The sequence below is a fragment of the Rousettus aegyptiacus genome, unplaced genomic scaffold, assembly GCF_014176215.1.
Source record: "Rousettus aegyptiacus isolate mRouAeg1 unplaced genomic scaffold, mRouAeg1.p scaffold_m13_p_15, whole genome shotgun sequence".
Classification (NCBI taxonomy): Eukaryota; Metazoa; Chordata; class Mammalia; order Chiroptera; family Pteropodidae; genus Rousettus; species Rousettus aegyptiacus.
The window spans coordinates 35,698,894-35,718,546 of NW_023416290.1; the positions used below are offsets into that span (position 1 = coordinate 35,698,894).

Here is a 19,653-nt window from a genome sequence, read left to right on the forward strand (position 1 = left end):
GCGGAAAACCCAGTATTCAAAAATCACAAGGGCAGGGCGTTCAGGAGAAGGCCTGGGCTTTGCCAGAAGTGTGACCCTGGGAGCCCCTGGCTGAAGACCGAGGTGACTCCAAGGACTGCTGCCATGGAGAGGAGAGGGTTCTGGGGCTGGCTGGCACCCTGGGGCCAGGGGAGAGCTCTGAGGCCACCCTGGGTGGGGGCAAGACACAGAGTGATCTGGCTTGTTGCTGGGGAGACACCTTCACTGAACGTCCACAATTATAATTGCGAATGTTCGTGTTCCTTTAAAAATTAAATTAAAAAAAAAAAAAAAAGCCCACGAAAAATCTCATGCTTGTCAGAGCCTTCCTCCCCCGCTGTCGGCTCCCATTATGAATCCACAGCATTTTCTGCTGAGAGCTAATTACATGTTGTGTGAGAGATACAGGGCTTCCTTTTACATTTTTGTCTCCTTCATGGGTCCTAACCCTTTCGGCTGCCTTCCTCTGCTTCCCTACTGCATGTCAGGAGAGAGGGGCATCTGGGAGGAGCAGCCGGCCTGACCTCTGGCCGTGCTCCTCAGAGCCGGCCTCTCGGTCGCTGATCACGCAAGTCCTCCCTGGGGTGCTGAGCGGGAGACTGGCCCTGTCCATCCTCCCCACTGAGGAGAGATCCAGCTCCTGCCAGAATGCTGGGGACGATGACAAAGCACAATTGGAAGGTGTCATTTAGGTGCCCAGTACTTTGCCCCTGTGGAGCCTACCTCCTTTTGCCCTCCTTCCCCCAGAGCGGGGGTCAGGTGGAGGGCACCCTGAAGCCATCCATATGAAGGCGTAGAAAGGGAACATGACCCTTTCCAGAAGGTGAGATGCACAACTTCACAGCTGCCGTTCTTCTTGCTTCTTTTTTCTCGTTGCTCCCACACACAGACAGGTATTTCATTCTTAGGATGGCTAACCTAGGAACCTATGACCAACTCCGGAAGAAACAAGTGTGGACTAATACCGTGAATTATTGCCTCTTTGCAGTGTTGAATTTCACCCACTGATGAGCTGGCTAATTGCACAGCTGTTGGGCCCTCTCCGAGCATGCCATGACTCCCCTCGGTCCTGACAAGTCAGGGCACCGCAGCATTGGAAGGGCCTTCTCTGCCAACCCCTGCCCCCAGCTGGACACACCTTAGAGTGGAGAACGTTCCACCGCCCTCTGTCCGATACTGCTCCCTTAAGTCAGGCAATAAAGGACACCTCACGGCTGTGAGTTTAAAGAAATCACAACTATAGTTACGATTCTCAACTACCTACCCACGGAATATTCCCATTAATGGGCAAATCTTTCATTGTGGGATAATGTCCGCCTGTAACTTTCTCAATTCCAAACAAGGACAGAATCTGGGAATGTTAACTCATTTTAATTATTAGCCTAGCATAAATGAAGAAATGTAATCTGCTGCCACTGGATGCCAAAATAATTATGAATTTTCTGTTCTTTTGAATATTGTGTTTTGCAGCTTTCTGTCTTGGGTAGTACAACCAAGAATGGACTTTATAAAAAGAATAACTTCTCCGTTTATTTGATTTTATTCTTCAAAGCACAGTGTAGGTTGAGAGGGCATAGATGACTGGTGTGACCAACCACACAGGATTACCAATGAGTGGGTTGTCCGTGGCTTCTAAGGCAGGGGAATTCTGTCTAAAATGTGCAGAGCCTGTGAGAACGCAAATTCCTGGGCCCTGTGCCCAGAGATCCTGACTTAGTAGGTCTGGGGTGGGGCCTAGAATTCTGCATTTTTAAATAAGCATCATGGGTAATTCTTATGCAAGTAGCCACCTAACCACGTGCTGAGACCCCCCTGAAGCGGTTATGGCTGTGGCTTAGAAGCACAGAAATCAGCGGGACACCCAGCAGCTGCCGCTCTCCTCCCAGCCAGAATTTTCCTAGAATGTATACTCCAGGAAACAATGTCTGTTTTTAAAACATCATTAGTGCGTTTTCTCCTTGGCTATAGAGCTAATGCAGAAAACTTATATAATGCCATAATTAAAAGAAAATAACAAAATTACTCATAACCACTCCATAAAAGAAGAGGGAGAGATTAATATTATGTTGGTTTTGTTTCCTTATATACTTTTTATAAAGTTGACAACATTCTGAATATATCATTTTATTTCATCTTTCCTCTTTACTATTTTTTTTCTGGAAATATCATTTTTAAAGGCTACATAATATCCCCCTCATGTGGATGGGCCTTATTTTAGTAACCATCTTTAACAGTTGGTCATTGGAGTTGTTCTCAAGAATTATTATAAACAATATTGAGATGACTATCTCTGTACATAGCGTGATCAACATTTCTGATGACTTCCTAGGAGTGGATCACTGGATTAAGGGATATGAATGTTTTTGAGGCTCTTGACAGACAGACTGCACACTTGCTGCCTCCATCTGCCCCCTTGCCGGCATACAGCGGAATGCCCTGGGTCGGCTACCCCTGCAGCCTGTGCCACAGCCTGTTTATCAAAGGCATCACTCTTACCACATGTTATGGGGGGTTTTTCCTAAAAGAGATATTGTGAAGTCCTAACCCCTAGTACCTGTGAATATGACCTTATTGGAAACAAGGTCTTTGTAGCTGTGATCAAGAAGAGGTACCTAGAGTGGGCCCTTGTTCACTATGACTGATGTCCTTGTAAAGAGGATGCCATGCAAAGACACAGGCACACACGGAGAATGCCGTGTGCCAACAGAGGCAGAGATCTGAGTGATGTAGTTATAAGTCAAGGAACACCCAGAATTGCCAGCTACTTGAGGCCAGGAAACTGGGAAAAGGCAAGGAAAGATTCTACCTGGTCTCAGAGGGAGCATGGCCCTGCCGACACCTTGATTTCAGACCTGTAGCCTCCAGAACTCTGAGAAAATAAATTTCTTGTGCGTTAAGATACCCAGTTTATGGTGTGAGGTTATGCAGTCCTAGGAAACTAACATACCAGATGTTCCCTGAATTGGTGTCCGCTGGGCCAGAAAGAGCTGAGGTGCAAAGGACAGTTCTTGCTCCCTCTCAGAAGAGTGTCCAGTGCAGCTGGTTGATCTGTCCTTCCTGGTAACACTTCCTGCTCCTGGAGCAAGAGTCCAGGGCCCAGCGTGGGGCTCTGGGCCCATTATCCATTACAGCAGAGTCTGGTTTAGTGTCTTCCTTCAGGATCACAACTCATATGGTAGAGGACAAATGGAACATAAACTTTGTGTTTTTCTTCAAACTCTTAGATTTGACTCAATGAAATAAGTATTTATTAGGCTCTGATTTCAATGCCTCTTAGATTAAAGCCTCATTCAGGGGCTCAAACATGCCTAGTATCTGGACAAAGGTCATCTTTGTCACTGATTAGGCCTCAGACTGATTCATTATCAGGTTTCTCTCAGGCCCTAAAGCCACGATTGGTTGGGAGATTGTGCTGCTATTAAATTCCTTACTTCTAGAAATGCTGGTCTTTCCTTCAGTGCCTTCTGAAAGAATGACTTGCTCTTTTGGGTTGATCTTCTTGACTCTGGACAGAACCTGAAACTAAAGATTATATAAGTGTAGGAAGGTGTCACCCCCATAGTTGAAAGTTTAAAACATGTTAAGCTACCCTCTACCGAATGCCCACCAGGCGTCACTTCCTCTGGTTCTCACAACAATTCTCTGCTTTATAGGTAAAGAAACCAAGGCACAGACAGCGAAGCAGGGGGCCCAAGGTAGTAGAACTCAGACACGGCAGAGTCAGAGGTGGACCTGAAACTCCCTGACAGAGTCCTCCACTCTCTGCTCCATTATGTGGTCAAGGATGGCTAGAGGAGGTTAGCTTCCCCCTAGAGTGATAAACGCTACAGAAAGATGCCAGATGTTTTGGGGAATTATGCCAACCCATTTGAGACAAATAAATGTTCTTCGTCCAGCTCACTTTCATCTCCAATTTTTTCAGCACCTGCAATAATACAGCATTTTGTTACATGACCCCTGAAAAACAGTCTGACTCCTGCTAATTCATCTCCTAATCTCATATCTCACTTTGAATACATCTGTTCCAAAAAAGTTGGAAGAAAAGTGAGCCCTCAAAACTAAGAAGAGAACCTCATATTCAATGGTATTCTTTGAAAAAAGTTCTAAAAGCCCCTAATTTGTTTGTTATATGAATGTACATTTACACCTGACACGTTAGCTTTAGCAAAATCCACCTGTCTCCTGTGTGGGTTTACGCCCCACAGGCCAGCTGTAGTGAGGTACACTTATATTCCACTGACCCTCTGCCCTAGTTCCAATTACTAAGGGAGGGAGTGAAGGCTCTTCCTGCTGAATGGCTGCTGGAATCACTCAGAGTCCCAAAGGCTGGCCTGAACTGTCAGGCAAAAAGCAGGCTGGGTTGAAACCCAAGATGAGGCTCTCATGGAAGCAGACATAGCAAACAGGAAGCCCCAACAGACACAAAGGAAGCCTGCTCAGGCCACACATGGGGCAGAAGAGGGCAGAGCTGACAGCTGATGCACTTCCCCAGGAGTTCCACTGAGAGGGAGCTACAAAACCGGGGCCTCCCAGTGGGCCTCTGGACAGAGAGGGAAGTTGAATACAGCAAAACCTCTTAGGCCAAGCAAAGCGTGATAAGGGTTATATGGAGGTGCCGAGGGCCCTCGTGCTCTCAGACCCATGGGATGGGAAGAAGCTGCCTCACAGAGAGGATGGCAACTGATCTGGGCCCAAGCCAGAAATATGAGAAATCAGAACTTGAAACTGTGGAGGAGGCCACCCCCACTGAGTTCTCAGTCTGAAAAACAAATGTGGAAGTTGGGGGTTGCGGTGTTTGTGGCTTAAGTATCCGGCCACAGCCCCCTCCTGCACCTGGCTCCCAGGATAATCCCCACTGGTCCTGCCCACCAACTTCCCTGAAGGGTGACCACGTAGGGCCACTGACCTGCCACTACTAACACTTTCCATACCAGTCCCTGGCCACTATTTCTGCCCTCCGATGTCACAGGGCTCTGCATCTTGCCCCATCTCAGCAACTTAGACCCTTTTACTTCCCAACAGCTGTCAGTTTTCACTGGAACCCAGGGCTTCTCAGATGTCTGGTTCAATGCTATTGTGAGCTGGATTAGATTGGCAGAAATGAGCCGCCCACCCGCATACTTGGGAAAAGGCTGCCCAAGGAGACAGGGGCCAAGAGCTCTTGCTCTGCATGAGTTTGAATAAGGGTCATATGGGGCAAAAAGTAGCTCACATCGTCCTTGTGGGGGCTGTGCTGACAAGCAGCTCTGGACAGATCCGGACGAGTTTTGTTCACCCAGCTGTTGTGCTGCTTCTGCCTGCAAGATGAGACACGGACACCCCCTCCCCGGCTGGCATCACTTGTTGAACTGTGGCTTTGGAAAGAACAGCAAGACGAATCCCGGAAAGACACTGAGAATGAATTCCAGCTGGAAGCCCACCAATAACAGTGGTGTCTTGCTCATCCTGAGGGTCACGGGATGGTGGATGAGATGGGATGGTGGGAAGGGAGGAGACCCATCGCCTGTGGAGGTCTGCTGTTCTGTCCTCCTGTCTCCTCTCCCCCTTCCTTCCTGTCTGACATGGGCAGGGAAACCTGTCAGGGTACAAGGAGCTTCCAGGCTCCACTCAGGCCACTTCGGGCACATGCTTTTTAAAGGGTCTTTCATCCTCCTTGAGCACCCTAGAACCACAGGATGCAGCCTCCCTGGAGGGTTACCGAACAGACTCAGGGGCGGCCCATAGCTCCCAGATGCTCCAGCCTTGTCACCCAGAGGAAGGCGCCCAGACATCTTCACAACACCTCTCACTCCTTTTACAGCTAATGCATGTGTTTTTTTCCCCTCAGGAAGCTTTCACCTAAATTCTCAGAAAGTAGGAAACTCACCTTTCCAAGGACTCCAGTTACGTCCTTTGCATGTTCTTAAAATTCTTTTCCCCTCTTTTTATGCTTCCTTCCTTCTTCCTACAGCCATGCTCACTTCACCGGACCACCACCTCCCCTCCCTCGGTTTACTGAGGCTCTCAAACTCCTTAACCCTAGAACATACATCCTCTTTGAAGGGTGCGAGGTGGAGGGGTGGGGAGCCTCCAGAGTTAAGCCAGTGCGTTTCTCCAGGTTGAACCCTGAGTAGGCAGGGCTCGCCCCCAGGCTTGGCCGGAGCTTCTTCCATCAAAGGGAACTGGGCCAAATTATCCAGACATAAATGTTCCCTGGTGCCCTGGGGCCGATGGTGTCTACCAGCCGTTCTTTTTCTCCCTTAGCCAGGGGCCTTTCCCAGCAAGGGCGTACTCCCCAACCCTCCCGAGCCACTCAGGGGCGGTCCAGTGACTGCCACCCACTCTCTGCCGGCTTCGGCACGTGGCTCTGGGGCGGCGGGTTTCCTCCCTGCCCGACAGCTCCGCAGGGTGGTTTTCACCCTCTTCCCCCCTCACCCCCCACCGTGACTTCTCGTAAAAGCTCCGCTAGTCCCCACCCACCTCCGCCCTCCCGCGGCTGCCAGACCGGAGCCAGACCCCCACCCCCTCCCAGCGCCTCCCCCGGAGGCCGCGCTTTCTCCCGCCCCTGGCACCGGGCTCCGCTTCGGAAACTGTTGACTCAGAGGGTGGCCAGGCGGCCAGCGTCTGATGTCAGCTTGGAGTCGGGCCCAGGAGGAGGAGGGTGCCGAAGGCGCTGGGCTCGCGGGAGGAGCCGGGTGCTGGGTGCCGGGCGCCGAGCAGGGCCCCGGGGGCGCCAGGCCGCGACGGGGTGCTGCGCTGCGCGCTCCCGGTGTGCAGCTGCCCGGGCGCCCGTGAGTCACGCTGCGTCACCGGTGCAGATGCCCGGGGCAGCTGGGGGCTCCCGGCTCCCGCTGACTCATCAGAAAGCCCTGCTGTGCAGCCCCGGGCGGAGTGGGGGAGGAGTGCGGGGAGAGGCCCGGCAGGCGGCGGCGCAGGTCGTTTGAGGTGCGCAGAGCTGGAAAACCCCAAGAAGGCGGCTGCGGCTGGGGCGCTGCGGGGGCGCTGGGGCCGACAAAGCTAGGGTGGAGGCGGGGACGGCTGGCGGCTCCCGGGGTCACCTGCAGCGCGGGCGGGCGACAAAAGGAGGGAACAAGTCACCAGCGAGCCGCATCAGGGGCCTTACTCCCCTTCCGCAATCTTGCAGTGCCGCGTGGCCCCAGCGTGGGGTAAGGGAGGTGGGTGGCTACCCTTTCCAGCGTGTGACACACGCCCGGCTCTCGGGAGAAGGGGAGAAGGCAAGAAGGCTGTGCCCAGGCACCAGCACTGGCCCTAGTGGCGCCCAAGGGTTTCCCCCTCCCTTTGAGACTTTGGGTCTGCCTATGGGAAGAGGCTGCTCCAGTATCCAGGGCCTCAACGCTTTCATTCCCGGCCTCACTCTACCCTGCCTCTCTCCAGAGGAAGCTGCACTGGTGGCGTAGCCACCAGGTGCTGAGTCAAGGCCAGGCCCCAGCTCTTTCCTGTCACTGCTGGCTAACCACAAGGTCCCATGGCACTCAGGAAATGGAGCAAAGGGGCCAGAGAACTATCAGGACTGCGCATGAGCAGAAAGGTTTTCTCCGTGTGACTGTCCACCCTGTCCTGGGACAGGGACAAATTCTACGGCATTCAAGAAATGTGCAAGGCTCCTCATTGCCAAGTGCCCCCCACCCCGAGTGACAGGTCAGGGAGGAAGAGGCATAGAGGTGTTTGATGTGTCCTCACTCCATGCATCTGTGGCCTGGCCAGGGAGACAACCCATGGGCACACCTTAGTGATAAAATGGGAGGGGGGAGGGGGTGCAGGTGCACACAGCGCTGGTGGAGGCTTCTGGGTGGATCTGGCATTAGGGCAGGGACCTTGAGGACCAAAGATTTGAACAGATGGAAAAGGACTTCTTAGGCAGAAACAAATGCCTGTAACCAAAACCTAGAGGCGGGAAAGAACAGGGTCAGTTCTGGGAATAGCAAACAATCCAGCTGGACTGGAACTGAGGCTCACAGGAGTGTCAGCGGCCTGGCCCAGGAGCAGATGTGGATCTCAGAAGCAGGCACAGTGGCCCAGAAGGACCTGGAGCCATGGGGTTCGGCCCTGTGCCCCAGGCACTGGGCCATGCCAGTTTCCAGACAGAGGAGTCCTTCCAAGAATTCCATAGTCCTGCTCCATCACAGCCGGGGGAGCCTCCCTGCCTTGCATGGCTTATGTTGGTGTCTAATGCAAATCCTCTTGTTCAGATTTCAAATACTTTCCTATTCTGTCCTTTGGTCACTGTATTGATCTCCCTCAATGTTTCTCAACCCCTGCGGCACATTGGAATTATCTGGAGGTGCTTTAGAAAACAAAAATTTCGATGCATGGGCCCCCTCCTGGAAAACCGGTTTCTTTGGCCTCAGGTGGAGCCCAGCCATCAGCATTCTTTCATGGGCACCCAGGGATGAGAACCCTTGATACAGACAGTTACCATTGAGAGTGTCGGATCAGGCCCACACCCAGAGCAGGGCCTCCTGGCCTTCAAACTTCCCTGAGAGCAGCCTTGGCAAATGTCCAGGAGCAGTTGGCCTCCCTGAAGCTGGACTTGAAATGTGTTTCCCAGGCATTCACTCTGCAGCTGAGGCCAAAGTTTCCAACAGGAAGGGCGGGTGAGGCTTCTGTTTGTTTCCCAAGAGCCAACTGGCCTTTCAAGCCAGTGGTAACCACCATGAACCTCACTGCAGGGGAACCAGGCATCACTAGGAACTGCAGCCATATCCCATCCACTTTGCACACCTGAAAGGGGACCTCGGTGAAGGTGGGGCCGTCTGCAGCACTGGCACTGAGGAAGACAGATTGGCGACCTGGGCAACAGGTCCTCTGCTTTCTTACTGGCAAAATGGAGGTGATGAGTCCTGCCCCAAAGGTTCTTGTGTCTTGAGATAAATCATATCAACATGGGGATAGTTTTCACTAAGCATTCTCTTCCTCCTGTCTTGCTAGTAACGCCTTTCAAAGCTCCAAGTCTGGCCCTCACAACATTTGTCCAATCTACAGGCTTCGAGAAGGGTCCTAAAGCCCTATCTGAGGCCACCTATAAGGAAAGTCAGACTGAGGAACTTGGCAGTGGCCACCCTGCTGCAAGGGGAATGACAGCAATTAACATGGGGGTGACCAGATGTCCTCTCCCAAGATGGCATTGAGCCTGGGGAAGGATCTTAGAAGAATTTCCTGACAAATGACACTGTAGCCTAAAGCACTCGTGAGTCTGTGAAGGTTGGCTATTATTCATCCTTAGCACCTAACCCTGTCACCACGTCAAGCATGGCTGTTCCCATTTGACTGCTGAGAAAATGGGTCGAGAGACATTCAATAACCTGGTAAAGCAGCCGGTGGCTGAGCTGGGATTGGAATCTGAAAAAGCATCAGTTCAGTTTGACTCTAAGACCCTGGGATTGTGAGGTTTTCATTTCAAACTTTGAGATCAGAGCCCTAGAAAAAAGCCACACTTAATCCGAGTTTGGGCATCAAACTCAAAGGGAAAGTGTGTCACTGAAATGTTTGTGCATTCTTTTCCCTTCGAATCCCCAGTGCGAAAGAGGAAACTCTGAAGGGTAACCAGTGTTCATTAGAAGGTCTTTCCTGGCCAAAATGAAGGCAAGCAAGAGACTGTCCAAGGTCTTGGGAAATGCGAACGAGACGCCATGAGACGGCACTTGTTTGGACTTACGGATTCCGCTTTCCCTTGGGATGTGTCCGCTCCCACCCCCCCCCGCCCCCCCAGCACCTCTCCTAGTAGCGTCACAAGCTTCCAGCAGACCTACGAGGAGGGCCATTTAAACATTTTACAAATGAGGAAACAAGCTAGGCAGAGGCGCCACATTCGACTGTGGCTGGGTGGGACTCCATAGGTTCCTACCCCCGTCCCGGGGGAGGCCAGACCACCTACTGTGGACAGGGCTGGGAACGTGGCCGTCCTCCTGGGCCAGGTTCTCCCGCTGCACCGCGGCGCGGGCGCGACGAGGCAGAGATGCAGGAGGCGCGGTGTCGGAGCGCGCACACGTGGAGGCCCAGGGTTGGGGCCGAGCGCCGGGGAAGAGCGCATTTCCCTCCCCCTCGTCTCTGGGAACCCGGAGCCGGGGGAGGAGGCGGCCCCTGCCGCCCCTCATCCACCGCGGCTGCCAGGTGCCCAGAAACGCGACCTCCCCCCGCCGCGCCTGTTCCCGGCGCAGCCAGCGTCTCTGCGGTCAAGTCTCTCCATCCGGCTCCAAAGTACGAGTCAGCCGCGGCCCCGCCAACCCCGCAGAGGGCGGGGGCAGGGGAAGGGCGGCGCCGGGGCGGGAGCGAAGGGGCCGGGGAGGGAGACGGCCCCTCCTCCCTCCCGCGGGGCCAGGGTGGGTCTGCGCGGGGCCGGGCCCCGCCCGCCGCGCTCGGGTCAGCGGGGCTCGCGGGGCGGGGCGGGGCAGGGCGGGGCGGGGCGCGGGCGAGGCGGCAGCGGCGCAGCCACCGCCCCTACCGCGCGGTCCGCCAGCGCGGGGCGGCAGGGGCGGCCCTGTGGGGAAAGCCGCGAGGCCGCGCCTCCCGGGCGCCGCGCAGGCCGGTGTTGCTGGGAAGAAAAGCGCTGCCGGGGCCTCGGCTCCGCCCCACCTCGCGGGCGCAGCGCTCTCTGCTGGTGTAGACTCAGCTCTGCACAGAGACCCCACCCGCACCTAGAGCTACGACCCGGCTTCGCAGGCCAAGAGCAGCTCAGGTCTGGTCCGCTGAAATTACTAGTTAATTGAACGAAGATCATCACCTTCTTCTCTTTTCTCTTCCCTTCCCTTCCCTTCTCTCTTCTCTTCTCTTCTCTCTCTCAAAATAAATAAATAAATAAAAATTCAAAAATGAGCCCTGAGCATTGCAGGAAAATTCGGAAATGTGGAGAAGAAAAAAAACAGTGCCTGTATAAAGAAACTCTCTGAATTTTTGTTTGCCCTTTCAGTGCTTCGTATCTGCAAATCTGTGTATGCATTCTTTATAGAATAAAAAGTACAATATTATCATCTATGTAAACGCAGAAGCTTTATTTATTTATTTATTTATTATTGCTCCATCCTCACTCAGTGTCTAGAATGCTGGCAGTACTCCAGGTGCTCAAAAACATTTGTTGTTTCTGCCAATAAAGGGTCATGCCTTATATACCGCCGGGACCATTTTTATCACGCTAAAGTTTTCTTTTATGATCCCCTTACGCATATGTAAGTGGTTGACAGTAAAATGGACCACTAGCCCTCTCAGCTAGAATCCGAAGGCCAGATGTGTTCGGAATTCTGAATTATTCAGTGTAATCCCCTGGATTGGGGGTCTGTAATCACACACACCACATTCCTGCTACAAACTGTATAATTAGTCGCACTAGGATAAATAAACACCATAAACAACGTCATGTCAGTTCAGTCAGGTTTTGAAGCTAAATGAGTTTCGCCAAACTAAACAAAAACTTTGAGTTTCCAGAACATTTTGAATTTTGAATTCAGAGAGACTGGCACACCCGACGGTCTGCCGGCGTGAGCGAGCCTCCGCTGAGAGTCACGCTTTCCCATTTCTCGGTCTCTTACACACTTCAGGTGCACAGTGATTCCAGGTAACTGAGGTGCTGGCTGATTCTATGCGAATGAATGTGGGGCAAGGGGTCTTAAGGGGTAGGATTTGGTTGGGTTGGACTTGCGGATGTGGTCGCCTCCTTCCCTACTCCCGGCTGCCACCTTCAAACCAATAGACTTCAGCACTTTTGTGGTTGCACCTTTCTCTTCCTGGATTCACTTCCAAGGATATGCTCGTCCTCGCGGACCCCACCTGAGGATTTTGAAAGAGAGTGGCCAAACTCCCCCCCAAACACCAACCTACCCAGAGTACTACTGTGACCCACAGGTCACTACAGTCACTTCTCAAGAAGGGTATGGGAACCAAGACATTCATTCAACCAGCAGTCATTAGTGGCACTGTTACCATATACACAGAACCATATCTTCTCCAAGGCTCCAGACTGAAGATCCAGCTTCCTATCGATGTCCCCACTTGATTCCCATCCCAAATTCATCACAAGTTCAACATGTCCAAGGCCACACTCACAAGCTTCCCCCTCAAACCTGGTCCTCTTCTATTGTGACCCATATCGAATGAATGATTGAGCCCATCATCCAACCAGTTACACGAGCTAGAAACTCAGAGGCATCTTCCACCTCCTTCTCCTCCAGCCTTAACCAACTCATCTCAAGTCTTGTCAATTTTCCTCTGAAACGGCCCTCCAATTCTTCGTGACTTCTTCCTCAGGCCCTTGAATTTCCATCTCATGGCCTTTGCCCATGGCGTACCCCTTACATGGAACACTCTCCTCCTAGCTCCTCGCCTAGCTAATTAACTCCTGCTCTTCGTTCATGTCTCGGTGCAACTATCGTTTCAGCAGGAAATCTTCTCGATCAAGCCAAACGCCCCACCCCATCCTCTTCAGCACCGCACGCTGCTTCTTCACAGTTGCAATGCCTTCACAGTCTTGAGTATTTGTCAATTCCATCCATGCCTGTCTTCCTCAAGACACTGTTGTGTCTGGTTTGCACGTCATGGTGTGTCCAGCATCTGGCCTAGCGCCTGGCACGAAGTTGGTGCTTCATACATATGTGTTTGATGAATGTGTGAATAAGCAAATGATGAATACTCTACCCTGTTTTCTTGCCTCTAGGGTAATGTGTTCTCTCTCCTCTCCACCTCAAACCTACTGCATCAATGTGAAGGACAGTGAGGCAGGTGCACTTGTGACATTGATAGAATGATAGAATATACAAGTAACATGATAGAATATACGAATTTAATACTACGCAAAATCAGCTAGGTACACTGAAGAACAATCGCTGCAACTTCAGAGGCACTATGAACAAAGGTAATCCAAGAGTGCCATCTAGTGGGAAAATCTGGCACTGCCGCCCAGTCCCTAAACTTTTTGAACTATAGCCCTACTGCCTGCAAGTCTAAGCTATTCACACCAACAGGGGAGGCCAGCCAGCAATGGGCCTTTGTCAGAGAAAGAGCTTAATTGCCCTTAATTTTGAGCTTAATTGCCCATGACACTGTGCTCTCCATTGTAGGAAGAAAGCTTCATTCATATCCTATGAATGCTTTGAATTTGGGGAACATTTTTTAAACATTTGAATTAAATGTATTTCATTTTAACCCTGGTTACTAGGAACCTCAGAGCCAAATAAAGTCAACCTTTAGCAGGACCTTATGATGATTGCTATTGTACTAATCTTACTTCCTCCATTTTATTTAATTTTTAAAGCTTTACTCTACTAACGTTTTTCTTATCTAGTTTTTATCTTATGTGAAAAATATTTCAAAGAATTCCTGGAAGAAGGTTGAGTCCTCAGTAATTCCATACAACCTCCATTACTTTCCAAAACATCTTATTCAGTAATTATCAGGAGCAAGAGGTTCAGAGCCCCAGGATGCATCCAGCTAAGATTCAGTGAGTAGGAACCCAGGACATAGAATGCTGGGCACTTTTCTAAGCACTTTAAGTGCAAAAACTCATTGAATTCTTACAATCTTGTTTTTATAGGTAAGGAAATGAAGCTCGGAGTTTTAGGGTAATTTGTTACGCAGCAGTAGACAATATGCACCTTTTATGGATGAGGTAACTGAGGCTCAGAGAGGTTAGTAACTTGTCCAAGGTCACTGAGCTAGTAAGTGGTGGAAATGGAGTTAGGATGGCTGAGTCCATGTCTTGACCGTAGCCTCTACTGTTGCTTCCTGAACTGAGTCAGGCATCAGTCAAAACCAGAGTGGGAAAAAGAGGGGCTCTGTTTCAGGGTCACAGGCTGGGAGAGGAGCTCGCCAGCAGAGCAAGCTGCGGGGCTGTGTGTGGCACAGAACCGCCTGTGGTGCTTGGTGTGGGATCGATGTTGTGTGGGTATTAATTACCCAGCTGTTAGCTCCTGCCCAGCCCAGCATCCTGGACGAGAGAGATGGGGACCTGAAGGAACAGACCACTTACTATGCCAGCTTTAAAGATCAAGTGGAGCTGGCCTGTCTCACAAACAGAATCTAGAATTCAAGAATGTTGAAAGTTTCTAGTTGCTCCCCTGGAATGGAGGTGCCACGTGGGCAAGGTATTGGGGCTACGCTGTTTGCTGCTGTCCCAGTGCTAGAATAGTGCCTTGCCTCTAAACATCAAAAACCAACAACAAACCCCGCCAAAACAAACAAACAAACAAATAAAAAAACCTCATTGGAGAATAAGGGAATAATCAAATGAATGATGACAAAACTGAACTCTCCCTCAGGATTTGCTGTGAAGGAGTCACACTGAGAGATGCTGAGACATCTAATGGGATGAGAAGCAAGATAGTGCTTTCTGTTTGAAGGATGATAAGGACCTAGAAGCCCTGATATCAGACAGGACTGTGAAGGGAGATTTTACAGCAGACGATTGGTGGTTTACTCAGACTGGTTTCAGGAGCTCACTCTGCAGCTCTAAGTGTCCCGAGGGGGAATCCAGGTGGCAGAGAGACCAGTTAGAAACCTTTGAAATTATCCAGGCAAGAGATGAGGGAGGGGGTCAAGTGGCAAGGCTCTAGAACCAGGCATAGCTTCTAGCCGGTCTCTTGCCCTCCACCCCAGGGTGTTCGGGTAGGTTTGGTGTTGCATGTACTCTGGGTCAAGGCTGTGTGGGTGGTTGGCAGGCTGAGGCTGGGAGAGGTGAGCGAAGTACAAGGAAATGAGTGGCGGCCTTTTGAGCTGTAGGTCTGAGAGCTGAGTTATGAGAAGTTAAAATGTTGAGAATAAAAAGGTTGAAGAAACTCGTTCTAGGACATGCTCTCACGCCTTCAGTTATTCTCAGGGCTTGACCATGGAGTTCTGAATGCTGGGGTTCACCCTCTGGTAGAGAACCATCTGGAGGGTTGCCAAGTAGCCACATCCTTTTGGAAGGTACAATTGGAATCTACCAGAATTCCCGGCCTCTCGGATCACTGTGTGGTGTACCTCAGGATTCACCTGAGGGGTACATAGACTTCAGATTGTTGCCCCCCGATTTTCTTCTCCAGAGTGAGTCACAGTGCACCTGCAATACCTGAAGGCCAGTCAAAGCAGTATTTGAGGGGAAAAAATGTTTAAAATGATGGGAAGTGGCAGAATCAAAATGCCGGCCAAAGGTGGCTGGAATGTGGGTCTGAAAACAGAGGTGTCTAGAAGGCAGTGCCACTGAAGACTAAAGAGCTTCCAGGTGATTTTTTTTAAATACATATTTTACACTTTTCTGTATTATTGAAGTTTTTATAATTTAAAATAATTTTATAAAAAGAAAAAACAAAGATCCCTTGACTTTGTTGGAATGGAAGATAAATGAAAGAAAGCAGGAAACGTTGAAAATATGATACACAAGTAAAGACAGGGGTGGGGCAGGAGAAGCTGCTGAGAGGGAGAGGCAGTGGGAAAGCAGGGGCCATCCAGGCACTCAGGCCAGGGGTCAAGGGTCAAGATTGTGCCCCATTTTGAATGGCTATATGCATGATGTCATGTACGTTTGGACCCCCAAAGTCCTAACCTGCAGTACCTCAGAATATGACCTCATTTTGAAATAGGGTCATTGCACATGTAATTAAAGTTAACATGAGGGTGGGCCCCTAAATCCAATATGGCTGGCGTCCTTCTAAAAGGGGGAAATTTGGAGAAAGTCATATATACAGGGAGAATACTATGTGAATATGAAGGTGCCATCTACAAGCCAGGAAGATCGGGGGATGGAACAGGTCCTTCTCTCACAGCCCTCAGAAGGAACTAAACCATACGACACCTTGATCTTGGACTTCTAGCCTCCAGAACTGTGAGAAAATAAATTTCTGTTGTTTAAGCCCCACCAGTCTGTGGTACTGGTACATCAGCTTTAGCAAACTTATACATGTGTCTTAATAGAAACTGGTTCTTTCTTAAATGTACATTAAACATGATACGGCTTTTTTCTTTTAATGACTAGGTACAGTGGTGCTCCACCCAGATTCTCTGCAGGGCCGATGGATCTATTTCCCAGCTACCACGAATATCATCTGCGGAAGACTCACAAATTTAACTAATGGCTACCTTCTTCAGTGGGAATTGGCTCACTACTTTGTTCTTCACTGAGAATTGCCCTCGACCACAGGGAACAGCTTGCCCAAGGTTTAGTCTCTTTACAAGGTGCGACATATAGCCAATGACTGGCTAACACCGGGATACAAAGCCCCAGCCTCCACTGTTCAGTTTGGTTCAACTCTGAAGGACCAGTCCAGCTCCAGAACTCCACGTAGGATCAGCTAAGTCCTCCACTGGAACTGCATTGTGATCAACTGCTTCCTCTGCCCACTCCTGCCTCCCATCTCCCAAGAGCACTTCCATTCGCCATTCTGTGTGCAGCTGTCTCCATGTCCAGGAAACCCAATCAGATGGAGACATGAGTTTACCAAGTGTTAGGTCCCTGCTCTAACGAGTTCTAGCTGTAAAATTTGGGCACATTCTTTAACCTATCTAGATCTCCATTTCACCTAAAACAAGGAAATTAGATAAGAAAATCTCTAAGACTCTTACAGCTCCTTATTTCTGTGGCATATAATAAGTGTCCTGAGGCTGGAATACTGGTTCCCTTGACTAAAGAGCTTAAGGTTAGGCTTTTAGTTCCAGTGTCTACAACCTATGTTTTTGCTTTTCTTTGCTCTAGTTCCATCAAATTGTTGTCATTCAAGATTGGAGTTGATGTACGTGTAATCCTTTATTGATACTCTTCAACCTTACTCCTAAAAGGGTAAGTCGGCTCTACCTTTTGATACCACTTTTTTTCCAAGGTGATTGGCTGATTAGGAAACAACATTAACAAACTTCATGGCTCCTATTTGTCTTATAGAAACACTAGTGAAAGCAGAAAGCTGCGCCCAGTTGAATCGAGCTGTTTAGAAGTACGCAAAATGCACATTCCTCACTTGACCCAGTTGTGAGCCACTCCCACCCACAACTGATGTTTCAACTTTCCCTCCATTTCAGATAACCCTCCTTTTACCACTTCACCGGAACTCACAAGCTGCGATCCTTTCACTTCCACAAGATAAAGTGTCACAGTGACTCTAGCACTTATGCATTTCACGTGTAATACTGTTCTGACGTTATAGCAAATTGCAATGTACTGAGTTTTGAGTGTTTTGCTTTGAATACCGTTTTTCCATCAGCCCATCGTGCAATTTCATGGTGCAATAACTTTCAGGGAAGCAGATGAAGTTATAGCGAAATTGACTACTTAAAATGGAGAAGGCGGTAGCATCATGCCATTGGGAAGTAAAATTTTCCTTTGTGTGAACTTCTCATATGGTCTTATGCCCTTCCCCCACCTTTCCACTAGAGTTTACTCTAAACCCAGTTCTTACTGGGACATGAAGATATATTAGCTAAACCAATTCTTAAAGAAACATTTTAAAATAATGCCTTTTGGAAACCACTAAAGTTCTCTTTCCTCTCCTTGTAAGCTCTTTGTGTTTACATTCTTGTTCAATTAGAGGAGGAAACCGAACTCTGAAAATGCTCTGCTTCCTTTATTTCTGAGAACTTAACAGTAAAGGAGAGTATCTTAAAGAGGATAGGTTTAAGTTACAAGCAGCTAATGCTGAGGGACATTACTGAGCACTAAAACATACAAAAAGAAAAGCATAGTAAGACTAGCTTGGAGTAACGAAAACTCAGGGTATTAATTGCATAAGTTACAACTTATAAGCATCCTACTCACAATTTTAGATAAATGCAGAAATTAAAACACTATTCCTGTCACTATGCTAAAAGATTGTTGGTATAGGTGTATCAACAACCCACAGGATTCAAGTCAAATGTTAAAATGCTGTCATGTATTATTTCTGTAACCACATGCAAATACTTACCCTTTTCTATTTTGGATATCAGAATACCTTTAAAAGCCCTTCCAAATTAGGTTCCATGAAGCAGATAGAAATAGTTTCGCCTCCCCAAATCTAAAAGGCCTCTTAATTTGACACCAATGTTTATTCATATGGGACATATTTGAGGCACGGTAACAATGGTGGATTGGAAACATGTCTATTCTTTTTTCTTCCTGAGCCAAAAGTAAATTTATTAAGGGCAAAAACTCCCAATGATGGAGAGGTCAGGAGATTAAAAAAAAAGGAAGCTGGAAAATGGACAGATTAGTAAATTATTTAGCAGTTGGAGGTACCGGAATCCCAAGCAGGCAGTGAGAACAAAGAGATCAGATTCTAAAAGGTGCAGGAATTGGCCAGTCTTGAACTCTGGCAAAGACTGCTTGCAAGTTTAAGGATCCTTTTTCCTATGCTGCACAGCTGGCCAAAAGCCCTTTCTCATTTGGCCAGACTGGAGATTCTTTCTCTAAAGGAGAGATGAGTCTCTGGAATGGACACCAGGCACTACTGAGGGCATGGCTGTCCTAATGTACACTGTATATAGACACAAAACCTTCTGACCCCATCTGGGTTCTAGAATACTGGCAGATGGCCCATCAGCCTTCTGGCAGGAGATAGTCATCAGAGAAACATCAGACTTCAAAATGACATGAAGGTTAACAATCCATCATGGCCGACCACATTGTGTCAGCTGACAAACTGAACTCCCAGCCTTATCCTTTCAGCTCCCCAACTCATCGACACCAGGGTTGTCAGATACCCAAGGAATCTCTCTACCCATGAAAGACACAGACCAACTCAAAATCAGTAAAGTACAACTCAGAGAAAACAGACTACCTAGAACTGGGGGCAGGGATGTGAGGTGGGATAACGACCGAAATGTTAATATTCTCAGAAATGAGATATGGCACTTGAAGCTTAAAAACTAAATTTAACATACTTGGAATATGGAGCTGTAATATGGAGCTGTAACTCTCAGAAAGTAGACCAATTTGAGAAACAAACAAACAAAAAAAAAAAAAGGGGGAGGGGGGGGTGAGGAATCAACTAGAGAAAATTTCCTAAACTTCAGCCAAGTGTTCCCTCCTCTGCACTTCTTAAAAAAAACTGAGTGACAAAGTTGTAGGCACAGACATACACTAGTGAAGTCTGGCACCACTGTTTAGGAAAAGCTGTGAACTGGGGCATTTAGTCAGAGTAAGCTCCAGCTAACTGACTGCAAGATCATCTTTTGCACTCTAAAGCAACCCTTTTTTCCTCCTGGCTATGCACAATCACTTTATCTGCCAATTGCAGATTCTTAACTTTCCCATTTCCCGTAATTGATCTACTAATACCATAATCTTCTCACCAACCCATCAACTGCAAAGGGTGTTGACAGGCAGTAGTAGTAGTATGGTAGAATCAAGATTTGAATAGTTGATTTTTAAGCAAAAATTCGAGACAACATACAAAATGAGCATGTTAGGTAGATTAAGCCTTCTATTTACTGTAATTAGAAAGTTTGCCCAGTTTATTTCTGATAGATTAAACCAAATTCAACTGTGTAACACTGAATCAAGGTGCCTTTAGCTTGGAGTGACTTCGTGTTCCCCTATGTATACTCCTTTATGGGTGAAGATACGTCCTATAAGATAGATGTAGCACCCACAATCCATAGAAAAAGCAAATGAAAAAACTACACAGTACCTTTAAGAGTAGGAACTGCTACATTTCAGGCTTTCCTACTCCTAAGGCCAGGTTTATTTTCATTAACAAAGCCTACACC

At 48.8% G+C, this 19,653-nt stretch overlaps 1 long non-coding RNA gene across 1 annotated transcript; it reads right to left on the bottom strand.

Annotated features, from left to right (window-relative positions):
- Positions 1–3,647: 3,647 nt before the first annotated feature.
- LOC118612002 lies at positions 3,648–6,514 on the bottom strand. Its single transcript, XR_004954632.1, has 2 exons — positions 5,885–6,514; positions 3,648–3,943 (listed from the first exon to the last, which is right to left on the bottom strand). It is a non-coding gene; the product is annotated as an uncharacterized LOC118612002 (long non-coding RNA).
- Between the last annotated feature and the right edge of the window lie 13,139 nt (positions 6,515–19,653).